This window comes from Pan troglodytes, chromosome 17, assembly GCF_028858775.2.
Source record: "Pan troglodytes isolate AG18354 chromosome 17, NHGRI_mPanTro3-v2.0_pri, whole genome shotgun sequence".
Lineage (NCBI taxonomy): Eukaryota > Metazoa > Chordata > Mammalia > Primates > Hominidae > Pan > Pan troglodytes.
The window spans coordinates 60,939,269-60,952,348 of NC_072415.2; the positions used below are offsets into that span (position 1 = coordinate 60,939,269).

At 40.3% G+C, this 13,080-nt stretch overlaps 1 protein-coding gene across 6 annotated transcripts in view; it reads left to right on the top strand.

Annotated features, from left to right (window-relative positions):
- Positions 1–13,080, top strand: part of ME2 (malic enzyme 2) — a 69,565-nt gene that overhangs the window by 710 nt on the left and 55,775 nt on the right. For 2 of the 6 annotated variants that reach the window (XR_010151937.1, XM_054671785.2), the window contains exon 1: positions 7,368–7,691. The exons of 2 other annotated variants lie outside the window; for them this stretch is intronic. The gene's annotated coding sequence lies outside the window, so the exon portion shown is untranslated. Of the gene's footprint in view, positions 1–23; positions 764–7,367; positions 7,692–13,080 lie in introns of those variants that run through there. 2 more of the 6 variants (XM_024350845.2, XR_010151935.1) reach the window with 2 other exon arrangements.

Sequence of the window (13,080 nt, forward strand, 5' to 3'; positions counted from 1 at the left end):
GGGGCCCGGGCGGGGGTCCGGGAGAGGAGCGGGCGCCGGCCTCCCCTGGCCCGGCCCCGAGAGCCCAGCGCTGCCGCGTCTCCGGCCTCCGCGCGTGCGGCCCCCGCCGTTGCCGGCCTGGAGGTGGGGGCTGGGGGAAGGGAAACGGTCCGCGGAGTCTGGGCTGAGGGCGAGGGACCGGCTACATCGCGGCGACCCAGGTTCCAGCGGCCGCGGCTCTACCCGGCGCGCGATTTCCAGGTTCCTCCGCCCGCTGGTGCCTGGGCGCCCCGCTCTCGCCCGGGAGCGAGGCCCTGGGCCTCCAAACGCCAGCATCTCTTTCTCGCTCTTTCTGCACCCCTCCACAAAAGGACTTCTGTGGCTGGAAACCCTTTGGCAAGTCTATCTCCTTTATTCAGTCGGGCCGAGTTAACGGCAGGAGTTAGGCTGTGTGTGTGGCTCCTCCCTTTAAAAAAAGACTTGCTGCGGGCTGGAGAGTTCTGAGATTGGACCGATTCCGTCTATTATGAAATGCCATCTGTGGACCGGGATTGGCAGGTGTTTCTTTCACGCTGGCGATAACTATCTCTGCATGTGGTGTTACCTAGGTGGTCCTAGGTTTGGACTTTCTTTTTTGGTTCCAGAGATAATTCTAGAAAATTTACGTTGCTTGTGGTGAGAAGCGTGATCAAATTATCACGTGCTTTCTTACAAAACGTTTTATCATCTTCTGTCTGTGGATTTACCTTCCTGATGCTTGTGGCTATCACCTCTAAGCAAAGAGGTGGGCATTGCTATTTCTGTTAGTGTTGCAGTTGATAACGATAACAATAGTAGCATGTATTAATTGCTAGTGACAGGCAGAGCGCTAGTTTCTTCACGGATTATCTCAAAATAACCCTTTGAGGTTGATACTGTTACTGCCTCCAGTTTACAAACCAGGAAACTAAGGTTTAGGTAGGTTAAGTAACTTGCCTAAGACAACAGTTTTAACGTGACAAAGCCTAGATTCAAACTCAAGTGGTCTAACTTCATAGCTGCATCCTCCACCCCCACTCCCTTAAACGTGTATGCTCCTTAAGCATTGCTCATGTTGTTAAGCTAATTGCGATGTTGTACCCATAATTTTGATTTTCAATTTACAAATATTCTGTAAATTAGATGAGAGAAACAGTTGTTTTTAAAAACATACATATAGGCCGTTCGCGGTGGCTCACGCATGTAATTCCAGCACTTCTGGGAGGCCGACGTGGGTGGATCACCTGAGGGCAGCTAATTTTTGTAATTTTAATAGAGACAGGGGTTTCACCATATTGGCCAGGCTGGTCTCGAACTCCTGACCTCAAGTGATCTACCCACCTTGACTTTCCAAAGTGCTGGGATTACAGGCGTTAGCGACCGCGCCTAGCTCCTAATATGACTTTTATCATGCATTAATAGGAAATGTTGGGCTATGCTTCTGTAGAAATATTCTCTTGAGAATAATGTATTTATGCTTAGTAGCTATTCCTGAGAACTGCTTATGGGTGACACCCTTAGAGGGTGTTTATATGTTTTTGTCTTTTAATATATTTATGAAAACAAAATATTCATAAAGGAAAAAACCCATTTACCATTTGGGAACTTCTTTTGTAAAATTAAAAACTTATAGCTATATATGTATAATCTGTATATTAAGTTAAAAACTCTAATTGATTTTGATGAATTTCAGACAAACTAGACATATTTTATTCTCTTTAAGACGGAGTTTTGCTCCTGTTGCCCAGGCTGGAGTGCAGTGTTGCGATCTCCACTCACTGCAACCTCCGCCTTCCGCGTTCAAGCGCTTCTTCTGCCTCAGCCTTCTGAGTAGCTGGGACTACAGGCATGCACCACCATGCCCGGCTAATTTGTGTGTGTGTGTATTTTGAGTAGAGACAGGGTTTCACCATGTTTTTCAGGCTGGTCTCGAACTGCTGACCTCAAGTGCTCCACCTCCTTCGGCCTCCCAAAGTGCTGGGATTACAGGAGTGAGCCACCATGCCCGGTGAACTAGCCATATTTTAAAACACAAATAACATTAAAACCTATATTTACTAAGGATTAATGTTACAGGACAAAATTCACACTAAATAAAAATTACATTGACTTTATAAAAAGATAACTTTTATTAGAAATTAACTTTTATTTGAAAGTTACGATTTTGATTTTATGGTGGCATATTATACCTCCTTTGATCAATATGTACAAATTTCAAAAGTGATAAAAAATATATTCTGTATATACTTGTTTAGGATGACATTTGATGTTGCCTGTATTTGTATGCCATCCAGATTCTCATTCTTGACTTTGAGATTTGATTTGAAATATTTTGAATAAATGTTAATCATGATTATCCTTATAGCCTCTTATATTAATTTGATCATTAAAAGATGTTGATGCAGAAACAAGCAGGCATTTAGAAGGCACCTTGTGACCACCTTAGTCTACAACTACTAATAGTAATGCTTATGATAACTAGCCTTTCTAGAGCACCTAGAGGGCATTGTGATAAGCATCTTAATGGATTATCTAATTTAAATCTTAAAACAACCTATTAAATAGGTCTTCTAGTTTAACTTTCCCATTTTACTGATGAGAAAATGCGAATTGGGGAGGTTGTGATTTACTCAGCATCACAGAGCTAGCAAATGGCAAAGCCAGGATTTATTTTGTTTTGTTTTTGTTTTTGAGAGAGGGTCTCACTTTTACCTAGGCTAGAGTGCAGTGGTGCTGTTATGGTTCACTGCAACCTCAACCTCCCATGCTCAAGCCATCCTCCTGCCTCAGCCTCCGAAGTAGCCAGGACTGCGGGTGTGTGCCACTACCCCCAGCTAGTTTATAAATTTTTTGTAGAGATGGGGTTTTGTCATGTTGCCCGGGCTGACCTGGAACTCTTGAGCTCGAGCAACCCACCCACCTTGGCCTCCCAAAGTGCTGGGGATTACAGGTGTTTGCCACGGGATTTAAATCCAGGCAGTTTGACTCCAGAACTTGCCCTTTGACCACTCTGCTAGACTATTTCGTATGGGGTTTTTAAAGCAAACTTTGAAATCAAGTAGTCAAGCTCTTTATAGTGATGCTATTGTAAAACTCTAAAGGCTTGACACTATTAATAATATGTATATATCAACATTACTACACAGAATTCTGCAAGTTTCCCCTCCCCCACTTTATTGATGAGAAAAATGAAACATCTAAGTCAATGGCTTCCAGACTTTTGGACTTTGCCAACAAGTAAAAAACTGTTATGTGCGGGGGACAATTGGGACCAGACATAAGATCTCCAACTTTTATTTCTGTCAAGGTTGAGAATCTTCTTAAACACTACTGCAATCTGGTCGGGCGCATTGGTTCATGTCTGTAATCCCAGCACTTTGGGAGCCAGAGGTGGATGGATCACTTGAGGTCAGGAGTTCGAGACCAGCCTGGCCAACATGGTGAAACCCCGTCTCTACTAAAAATACAAAAATTTGCTGGGCATGGTAGCACACACCTATAATCCCAGCTACTCGGTAGGCTGAGGCAGGAGAATCGCTTGAACCTGGAAGTCAGAGGTTGCAGTGAGCTGAGATCACACCACTGTACTCCAGCCTGGGCGACAGTGATTTTTGAGACTCTGTCTCAAAAAAACAAACAAAAAAACTACTGCAATCTACTGTCCTGATCCTTTCCTTAAAAAAGGGACATTTTTACCACCACAAAGGTAGGAAGGTCATAGTTACAACGTAAAAGCAGAATAAATTTAATATTATGAAAAACTATATTACATTGTGTTAGTTTTTTCTCCTTTGGTCATAGACCAGTCAAAAACATTTCCTAAACTAACACCAATTCAGAGATCATTCAGGAATGCCTGGGTGACACAACTGATTCTGAACTGGTAATTAGCTGAGTCCAGTCCAGATTCACTCTCCAGTCTGTCTGACCGCAAAGCCTGTGCTTGTTGCCCTGTCATGAGCTCTTTCTAGTGAACAGTGTCCAGGGTTTTGGTCTCCTGTGAACAGTCTTTCTCAGGTGTTGACTATTTCCTTCTCCCCCCAGGTAGGGGGCCAGGGAGAATAGTCTCCAGCAGCCAATGTCTTAACAGCTTTAGTCCCAGTCCAGTTTGTAAATACCACCCAGAGGGTGAGTTCCACTGCTTCCCTGTTTGAGGTAGTTCTTTTGTCTGTGCTTACTCATGGAAGGGGCAAGGCAGTGACCATACCAGGGCAAGAAACCACGGGCATATTCCAGTATTCAAGAAACTCTCCGGCTGGGTGTGGTGGCTCACACCTGTAATCCCAGCACTTTGGGAGGCCAAGGTGGGCGGATCACCTGAGATCAGGAGTTTGAGACCAGCCTGGCCAATATGGTGAAACCTCATCTCTGCTGAAAATACAAAAAAGTAAACGGGCATGGTGGTGGGCACCTGTAGTGCTAGCTACTCGGGAGGCTGAGGCAGGAGAATTGCTTGACCTAGGAGGTGGAGGTTGCAGTGAGCCAAGATTGTGCCATTACACTCCAGCCTGGGTGAGAGAGCAAGACTCTGTCTAAAAAACAAAAAAAGAAACTCTCCAGTAAATAGCTTGATTTTACTTATTCAAAATTCGAATCCCCACCTTCTTTTATTTCCTGTTTTTACTTCACTCGCTCCTATAGTTCTCCTTCTGTCATCTTTGTGTAACATAAGGAGTTAGGTGTGTGTTTTCCTCGTTCTGTCTTGTCTCCAGCAGATATTAAGCCCACCTGTCTGTTTCTGTCTGTAAGTGTTCTAAGTTCCGATTTCGGCAAAGATTGTTTTTTTCCTTAAGTTTTTTTTAAATTATGCCTACTAAAGACACTGTTAAAATTACTTTTATATTTTATTTTACTATATCACTTGCTAATAAAATTAAGTTCTCTAATAATTTGAATAATATATGTTTTATCTTTAATTATAATACTCTTTTGCATATATTCTCTCATTTGATCATCACAGTTTTATATGAGGTAGATTTGAGAGGTGGTGTTATCTTTATATACAAGCCAAATTCATTATTTTATTTATTTGTTTATTTTGAGACAGAGCCTCATTCTGTCATAAGGCTAGAGGGCAGTGGCGTGATCTCGGCTCACTGCAACCTCTGCCTCCTGAGTTCAAGCAATTCTCCTGCTTCAGCCTCCCGAGTAGCTGGGACTACAGGCACGCACCACCATGCCCGGCTAATTTTTGTATTTTTAGTAGAGACTGGGTTTCACCATGTTGATCAGGATGGCTTCGAAATCTTGACGTTCCACCTGCCTTGGCCTCCCAAAGGGCTGGGATTACAGGCGTGAGCCACTGCGCCAGGCCCAAATTCATTATTTGATAGGAGCAAGGTTTTAACTAGGAGTTGAAAATAGAAGATTTCGTATATCAGCAACCTGATCTTAACTGCTGATTCCAAAATGTATTTTTTGGGGATTGCCTTTGATTCAAAATAAAATGTATTCCATACCATTTTAGATTTGCCTACCTTGCAGTACTAATCACCAAAGTTTGTGTGTGTTTGTGTGTGTGTGTGTGTGTGTGTGTGTGTGTCTGAAACGGAGTTTCGCTCTTGTTGCTCAGGCTGGAGTGCAGTGGTGCAATCTCGGCTCACTGCAGCCGCCGCCTCTCGGGTTCAAGCAATTCTCCCACCTCAGTCTCCCGAGTAGCTGGGATTGCAGGCGCCGGTCACCACACCCAGCTAATTTTTTGTGTTTTTAGTAGAGACAGGGTTTTGCCATATTGGCCAGTCTGATCCCGAACTCCTGGTCTCAGGTGATCTGCCTGCCTCAGCCTCCCAAAGTGCTGGGATTTCAGGCATGAGCCACCACGCCAGAACCAAGGTTTTAACTGTAGTAAATAATGCTATCTCTCCTGGAAGAGCCACACAAACATATGATGAATTCTTTTAGAACTTCTTTTTAGCTGGGTGTGATGGCTCATGCCTCTAATCCCAGCAACTCACAGGCTGAGATCGGACGATTGCTTGAGGCTAAGAGTTCAAGACCAGCCTGGGCAACATAGCAAACGCCAGCTCTACAAAATATTAAAATTAGCCGGGCACAATGGCTTGTACCTGTAGTCTCAACTACTTGGGAGGCTAAAGCAGGTGAATCACTTGAGCCCAGGAGTTCAAGACTGCAGTTAGCTGTGATTATACAACTGTATTCCAGCCTGAGTGACAGAGTGAGATACTGTCTCTAAAAAAAAATATGTAAAACTTTTTTAAAATGACAATTTATAAAATTTAAATGGTTTTTTTTCGCCACTTAGCAGAGTATCAACCATCCCAATTTTGTTAATAATACTTTTGTCACCATGTTGGGGATTCTGGGGAGAAAGCTACTTGGTATATATATATATTTTTAACACTGTGCTGCTATAATTAACATTATTATTCATATGATACTGATTAATAATTTTTAAAAGTGTAGAAACATGTATATATAATTTGTACTTTTAAAGCCAACTGCTGGTACTTTCTGCAGCATAATAATAAATGGAAATAAAGTGACATGGACCTTTTATGCAAGATAATCCTGAAAAGATGTATAAAAGTCAAATTTGAGTAACTTAAAATTTAAAAATAGCCTGAAAAATCTTGCTATTTAAAGAAGTCCAGTGAAGAATTCTTTTATATAGCAAATTCTCTCTCTTAAAAATAAAATCAATGGAGTTTGCTCAAAGCAGGCTCTACCACTGTTTCTTCTAGATTGTACACATTTAATAGATATCCATTATTAGATTCAGATAGTAAAGACAATTCATAAGTACACAATGCTGGTTCTATATATGTGTGTGTGTATATATATTTATACTATATACCCACACAAATTTAAAATTTAAAAAAAAAGGAAAACTTGGGAAGCCTATACAGGTATGTGTCTATTTTTTTAATTTAAAATTGAGAAAGGGTAAGTTAGATTTTTTTTTTTTTTGAGATGGAGTCTCACTCCGTTGCCCAGACTGGAGTGCAGTGGCATGATCTCGGCTCACTGTAACCTTCACCTCCCAGGTTCAAGAGATTCTCATGCCTCAGCCTCCTGAGTAGCTGGGATTACAAGCACGTACCACCCTGCCCAGCTAATTTTTGTATTTTTAGTAGAGATGGGGTTTCACCATGTTGGCTAGGCTGGTCTTGAACTCCTGACCTCAAGTGATCCGCTCACCTCAGCCTCCCAAAGTGTTGGGATTACAGGCGTGAGCCACTGCACCTGGCCAAGTTCTTTTTCTTGGTTTTGTTCAGGTTCATATTTCTTTTAAAAAGCACAAAGGAGAGCTTTATTTAGGACTTTATAACTTACTGGTAATAGAACATTAAGAGAATACTGCATGGTGGTGATTTAATAGATTCTGTTTAATGCTTTTGATGTTTACCTAGAGAAAACCAAATCTGGCTGGACGCAGTGGCTCACACCTGTAATCTCAGCACTTTGGGAGGCCAAGACTGACAGATCAATTGAGGCCAGGAGTTTGAGACCAGCCTGGGCAACATAGAGAGACCTCGTCTCTACCAAAAATACAAAAAATTAGCCGGACATGGTGGTGCATGCCTATAGTCCCAGCTACTCAGGAGGCTAAGGCAGGAGAATCACTTGAATCCAGGAGACGGAGGCTGCAGTGAGCCGAGATCGTGCCACTGCACTCCAGCCTGTGTGACGGCAAGACTGTCTCAAAAAGAAAAAAGAAAACCAAATCTGATGGTGTAAGTTTCACAGCAGCTAAAAAGACATGGATTCCTTTAGTGTTAAGTAAGAATATGAGAGCAATACTAACCCTAGGCCTCATTCCGGCCCTGACGTAGGTGCTCAATAGATGAGTAAATAAGTATAATATATGTTTAAACTGAATCAACTTCCAGTTTAAAGTGATCGATTAGTCACATGTTGAAATCTCCCTTTCTTGCTCTAAAAATACAGAGATGGTAAGTAAAATTGAAACAACACAGAGCCAAGTTTGAAAGCAAGAGAGAAATCTCCACATGCAGGAGTGAAGAAAGAACCTATAGCAGTGAGCTTGATTGAAGACAAATGTTCCATGGGTAGACAGGGAACAAATACAGTACATGAATACTACTTAGGATCTGAAGTGTTTATTGCTTGCCAGGAGATGGAAACTGAGTTCTCAGGGCCTGTTCAACCTTCAGAATCAAAACTAGACATATTTTGGGAAGCTGAGAATGGGGAAACACTTTTCTCTCCATAAATGAAGACTGTATCCTCACTGAGGTTGAGACGAGAATTAAACCATCCATCCCACACCATAAGTAGAATCCTAAACCTCAACTTGTTTGAATTTGGCTTTGGAATTCTACCTGAGGTATGTAACCATCTAACACAGAAACTAATGTAGAAGCTAGTTTTAGCCTGTAAACCCTCAGGATCTCATATAGAAGCAAACTTAAAACTGCCTCCAAGGGTTGGTTTCCACAACACACAACGTGTATGGGACCACCATCAAAGATTGCAGAGTGAGCTTATAGACAAAAATTATGCCATGAAAGAGACTGAAAATTTATATCCAGGCACTAAAGACATTAGAAAAGGTCTTTAAAATAAATATTTAATGAAGCCAGAATTTAAAGTTATGAAGCATGAACTGGTGACCATAAAACAGAACCAAATAGAAATATAGACATAAAATAATTGAAGTGAAAAAATGGAATATCAGAAATAGATAACTAAAGAGCTATATAAGAAGTTAGGTGGTGGATAAATTGCTTAATTAAGAAATGAGGCCAGGCTCAGTGGCTCACGCCTGTAATCATAACACTTTGGGAGGTTGAGGCTGGCAGATCACTTGAGCCCAGGAGTTGGAGACCACCCTGGGCAAAATGGTGAAACTCTTTCTCTACAAAAAAAACTACAAAAATTAGCTGGGCATGATGGCACATGCCTGTCATCCCAGCTACTTGAGAGGCTGAGGTGGGAGGATCGCTTGAGCCCCCGAGGTCGAGGCTGCAGTGAGCTGTGATCATGCCACTGCACTCTAGCCTAGGCAACAGAGCAAGACCCTGTCTCAAAAAAAAAAAAAATGAAAAGAAAATATACGAAATGAAATTTTGTCTTGAAAAATGGGATTTAGAAAGGAATGGGAGGGAATACATTTATGAAACAAAAACAACAGAACCAAAGGCTTAGAGGCTGAAAATTTTGGAACAGGAAGGGAAAACAAAATAAAAACCCTGGACTACCACTAGTAAGCTGAGTGATATTGGACATGTCCATTTCTGTCTCTGGGTTTTATTTTTTTTTTTCATTTAAATTAAGATATTTAAACTAGGTGATGTCTAAGACTCGTGATAACTATAATTGTGATTCAAGGAAAATCTAAGTGTGTAAATCTAATTAGAATAAAGCACTATTTAGGTTTATGTACTTGGTAATATGATACATACTCTAATGCTTTAGGAAGGAAGCTCTATAAAGGATATCAGGGTCATAACAATGTATTAAATAGTGTGGTATTATACTAAATATATTGATCTTCCTGATTCTGTCACAGAGCTCCTCAAACCCTTGGATTTCCTGAATGATAAGAGTGTCTTTAAAAAAATTTTTTTTTAAACTGATGCATAATAGATGTACATAGTTTCAGGGTACGTGTGATAATTTAATATATTCATATAATTTGTAAAGATCAAGTCAGTGTATTCTGGATATCCATCACTTTCAATATTTGTATTTATACTAGAAACATTCCAGTTCTTCTCTTTTAGCTATTTTTAAATGTACAGTAGATTATTATCAACTATATTCACCTTACTGATCTAACACTAGGTCTTATTCCTTCTGTCAAGTTGTATATTTTTATCCATTAATTCCCTCCCCCCCATGATAGGAGTGTTTTTTGTCATAATGATCCCCTTTTGATCACACCTGAGCGTATGCTAGTCACCTGAGGTGACTTAGGGTAGAGCCCCTAGGCAGCCTCAGGGTATGGCTGATCACTAGAAAGACCAAGTGATAGAGGGTTAGAACTTTCAGCCCTATCCATGAGCTTTGGGGAAGGGGGTCCTGGACATTAAGCTCTATAAAACTTTTGAACGACAAGATTTGCTGAGCTTCTGGGTTGCTGAACACATGATGCTGGCAGAGTGGCCTGTCCAGAGAGGGCATGGAAACCCTGCATCCCCTTGCCCCCAATGCCTTGCCCTCTACATCTCTTTATCTGGCTCTTCATCTGTATCCTTTATAATAAAGGGGGATTTTTTGAAGACATATTAGAATAAAGCAATTTATTGCGGATAAGAAGACTTAAAAATGGGCCATGGTTAAAGACTTGTTAAGAGTTCATAATAATAATGATACATTTGACAAGGAAATTTAGTTATTTCTGTGACATATAACAATTTAACATTAGAATTATGACTGACAACATTTCCTAAGACGTATCAGATTTCTAGGAATCTCATACAGTTTTGGAACACATATTAACCTGTTCATGTTAATGGGATTCTAGGAAATGGTTAAACATTATTCTTATTTGGCAATGCTTCCCATATAATTTAACATGCCCAATAAGCCTAATATGTTTCGCTTGGACTTCCACAGGCCCTTTTGGAATGTCCAAGAGTTAGTTTAAGGTCAAAAAGATGTAATTTAGAATTTGAAATTTGATTTGGGGAAGCCTGTTAATTATGTCAAAGGTTTAAAACACTTGATCAAAAATAGTATCAAAGGTCACTGTGATGAAATGAAATAATATTCATTTAGCTGAAGTGATTTCAAAAATCAAGAGATTTCAAAAATCAATAATCCTCACTCTTTGATAGAAAAGCAACCCCATTTTCCAAAAAAAAATCAAAAGGCCTAATAAAGACAGCATGATGCAAACAGAATGTTTCTTCTATTTTGCAGCTTACTCAAAAGGCAAACTATAATATTTTGTTATTTTTTATTAATACTACACAAAAATCCTCTTCAGAAGAGAAAACCAAATTCAATATATTATTATTTTTTTCTTTTTTTGTACTTTTTGTAGAGACAAGGTCTTACTATGTTGCCCAGGCTAGTCTCGAACTCCTGAGCTCAAGTGATCCACCCATCTCAGCCTCCCAAAGTGGTGGGATTCCAGGCATGCACCACTGTGCAGGGCCTCAATGTATTATTATTAAAGTGAATTTTAGTAAAACCTTATAAACAAATTCAATCTCAGTCAGCTTTGACCACACAACATAAGATTTCTGTAAATTTTTTACAACTACTTACAAAATTATTTCAGGTTTTTTTCTTCCCCAACTTGTTTTATCCATTTAGTTTTATCTATATCATTTTTTCCTTCATTATGAAACCTTTAAATAACCTCTAAACTAGACAGAATTCCTTTTTTCAACAAAAAACACATCTTTTGTCTTTCTTATAACCTTCCTCACCAAAAAACATCCTGCCTTTCTTGTAAAAGCATTGTTTTTCTTTATATCTAGTTGTTTTAATTACATATATTACAATTTTGACTCTTACTAATTTCCAGTATAAAACCTAGTAGGAAGCAATTTTAATTGCTATGTACCAGGTACAGAGTTCTGGACAGAGCTATTACGACTACGTCTGGAGGACCCAACCCCTTCTAGCATGGCCAGGAGGCACTGCTGGACCAGGAGGGCAGGGCCATATTGAGCCTGGCTCTGCCCTGCAGCTGGTGGCCCAGGTACTGAAGATAAACGTATGTACCTGGGCCTCACCATGGTCACCTGTGTAGACTGCAGAATTTAAAGGCTCAAAACCAAAAACATAAGCTCAGACAAATCAAACAAATATTAAAAATATCTCAGGAGCAATAGTTTGATGACCTTAAAATACATAGAAGAAACTGTGTAAATCTAACCAGTAGACCCAAGGCAAAAATGTCTGAATTATATTTAATATTGACAATTTTGAGACATTCCTATTTTACCAACAATTTTTAAACTAGCTTATTTCAAATAGAGAGAATTTAAGCTTTTTCAAGAGGGAGTTTGAATATGTCAGAGGAGACACCGAGGAAGGTTAATCTGAACTACCAGACTACAAGGTGGAGTGGCCTTCTTTATAAATCCCACAGGGGATCCAAAGCAGGCAGTTTGAGCATACAAAGGAGTTTTACTTTGTTTTAAATCTGAATTCTGCTTGCTATATTCCTTTTGTGTCTTTTCATAGGTCTCTGAAAAGATGAGAGGTCTCTGCAAAATTTTCTCATAAATACAGCCAATTAATTTATTCCATAAGCACCTAAGCCAATAAGCCTTTTTCATGGAAAGTCCCAGAGGTAGCTTTGCAGGTTTAGAATACCATAGACATGAGTGGCATTTTTTAAATGGCACAGATGTGGGTCCACATGATCCCCAAAAGAATTCACTCCCACAAAGAGGCTAAGATAGCAGAAGACTCTTGTTGCCATAGACAGTGAAGGATGATGTGTATGTATGGTGTCTCTAGTATCACACAAATTTGTGGGGGGCACTGGTCACAGACCCGTTACTCCATGACACCAGGAGGCCCACCTGGAATTGGACTTATAATTCTTTTTTTTTTTTTTTTTTTTGAGATGGGGTCTCACTCTGTCATCCAGGCTGGAGTGCAATGGCACAGTCTCAGCTCACTGCAGCTCTGCCTCGCAGACTCATCCAGTCTTCCCACCTTAGCTAGTACCACAGGTGTACACCACCACACCCAGCTAATTTTATTTGTGTGTGTGTGGGTTTTTTTTTTTTTTTGGTAGAGACGGAGTTTCACCATATTGACCATGCTGGTCTCGAACTGCTGAACTCAAACAATCTGCCTGCCTCGGCCTCCCAAAGTGCTGGGATTACAGGGGTGAGCCACTGCACCCGGCCTGGACTCGTAATTCTTTACAGTTTCTTTACTTTTTGAAAAAATGTTAATATCTTTAATCTGTTTGAAAGGTTTTGCTAACTGTAGTGGCAAATCCTTCTACCTATTCTTTTTCAGAATTTCTTGGATTTTCTCACATGTGCTCTTTCAAATATATATTTAAGCTGAGTCTAAAGCTCCATAAAGTTCAAGGCTGCAGTGAGCTATGATTGTGCCACTGCACTCTAGCCTGAGCTCAGAATGAGACCTTGTCTCTAAAAAAATAAAAAATTAAGCTCTGTA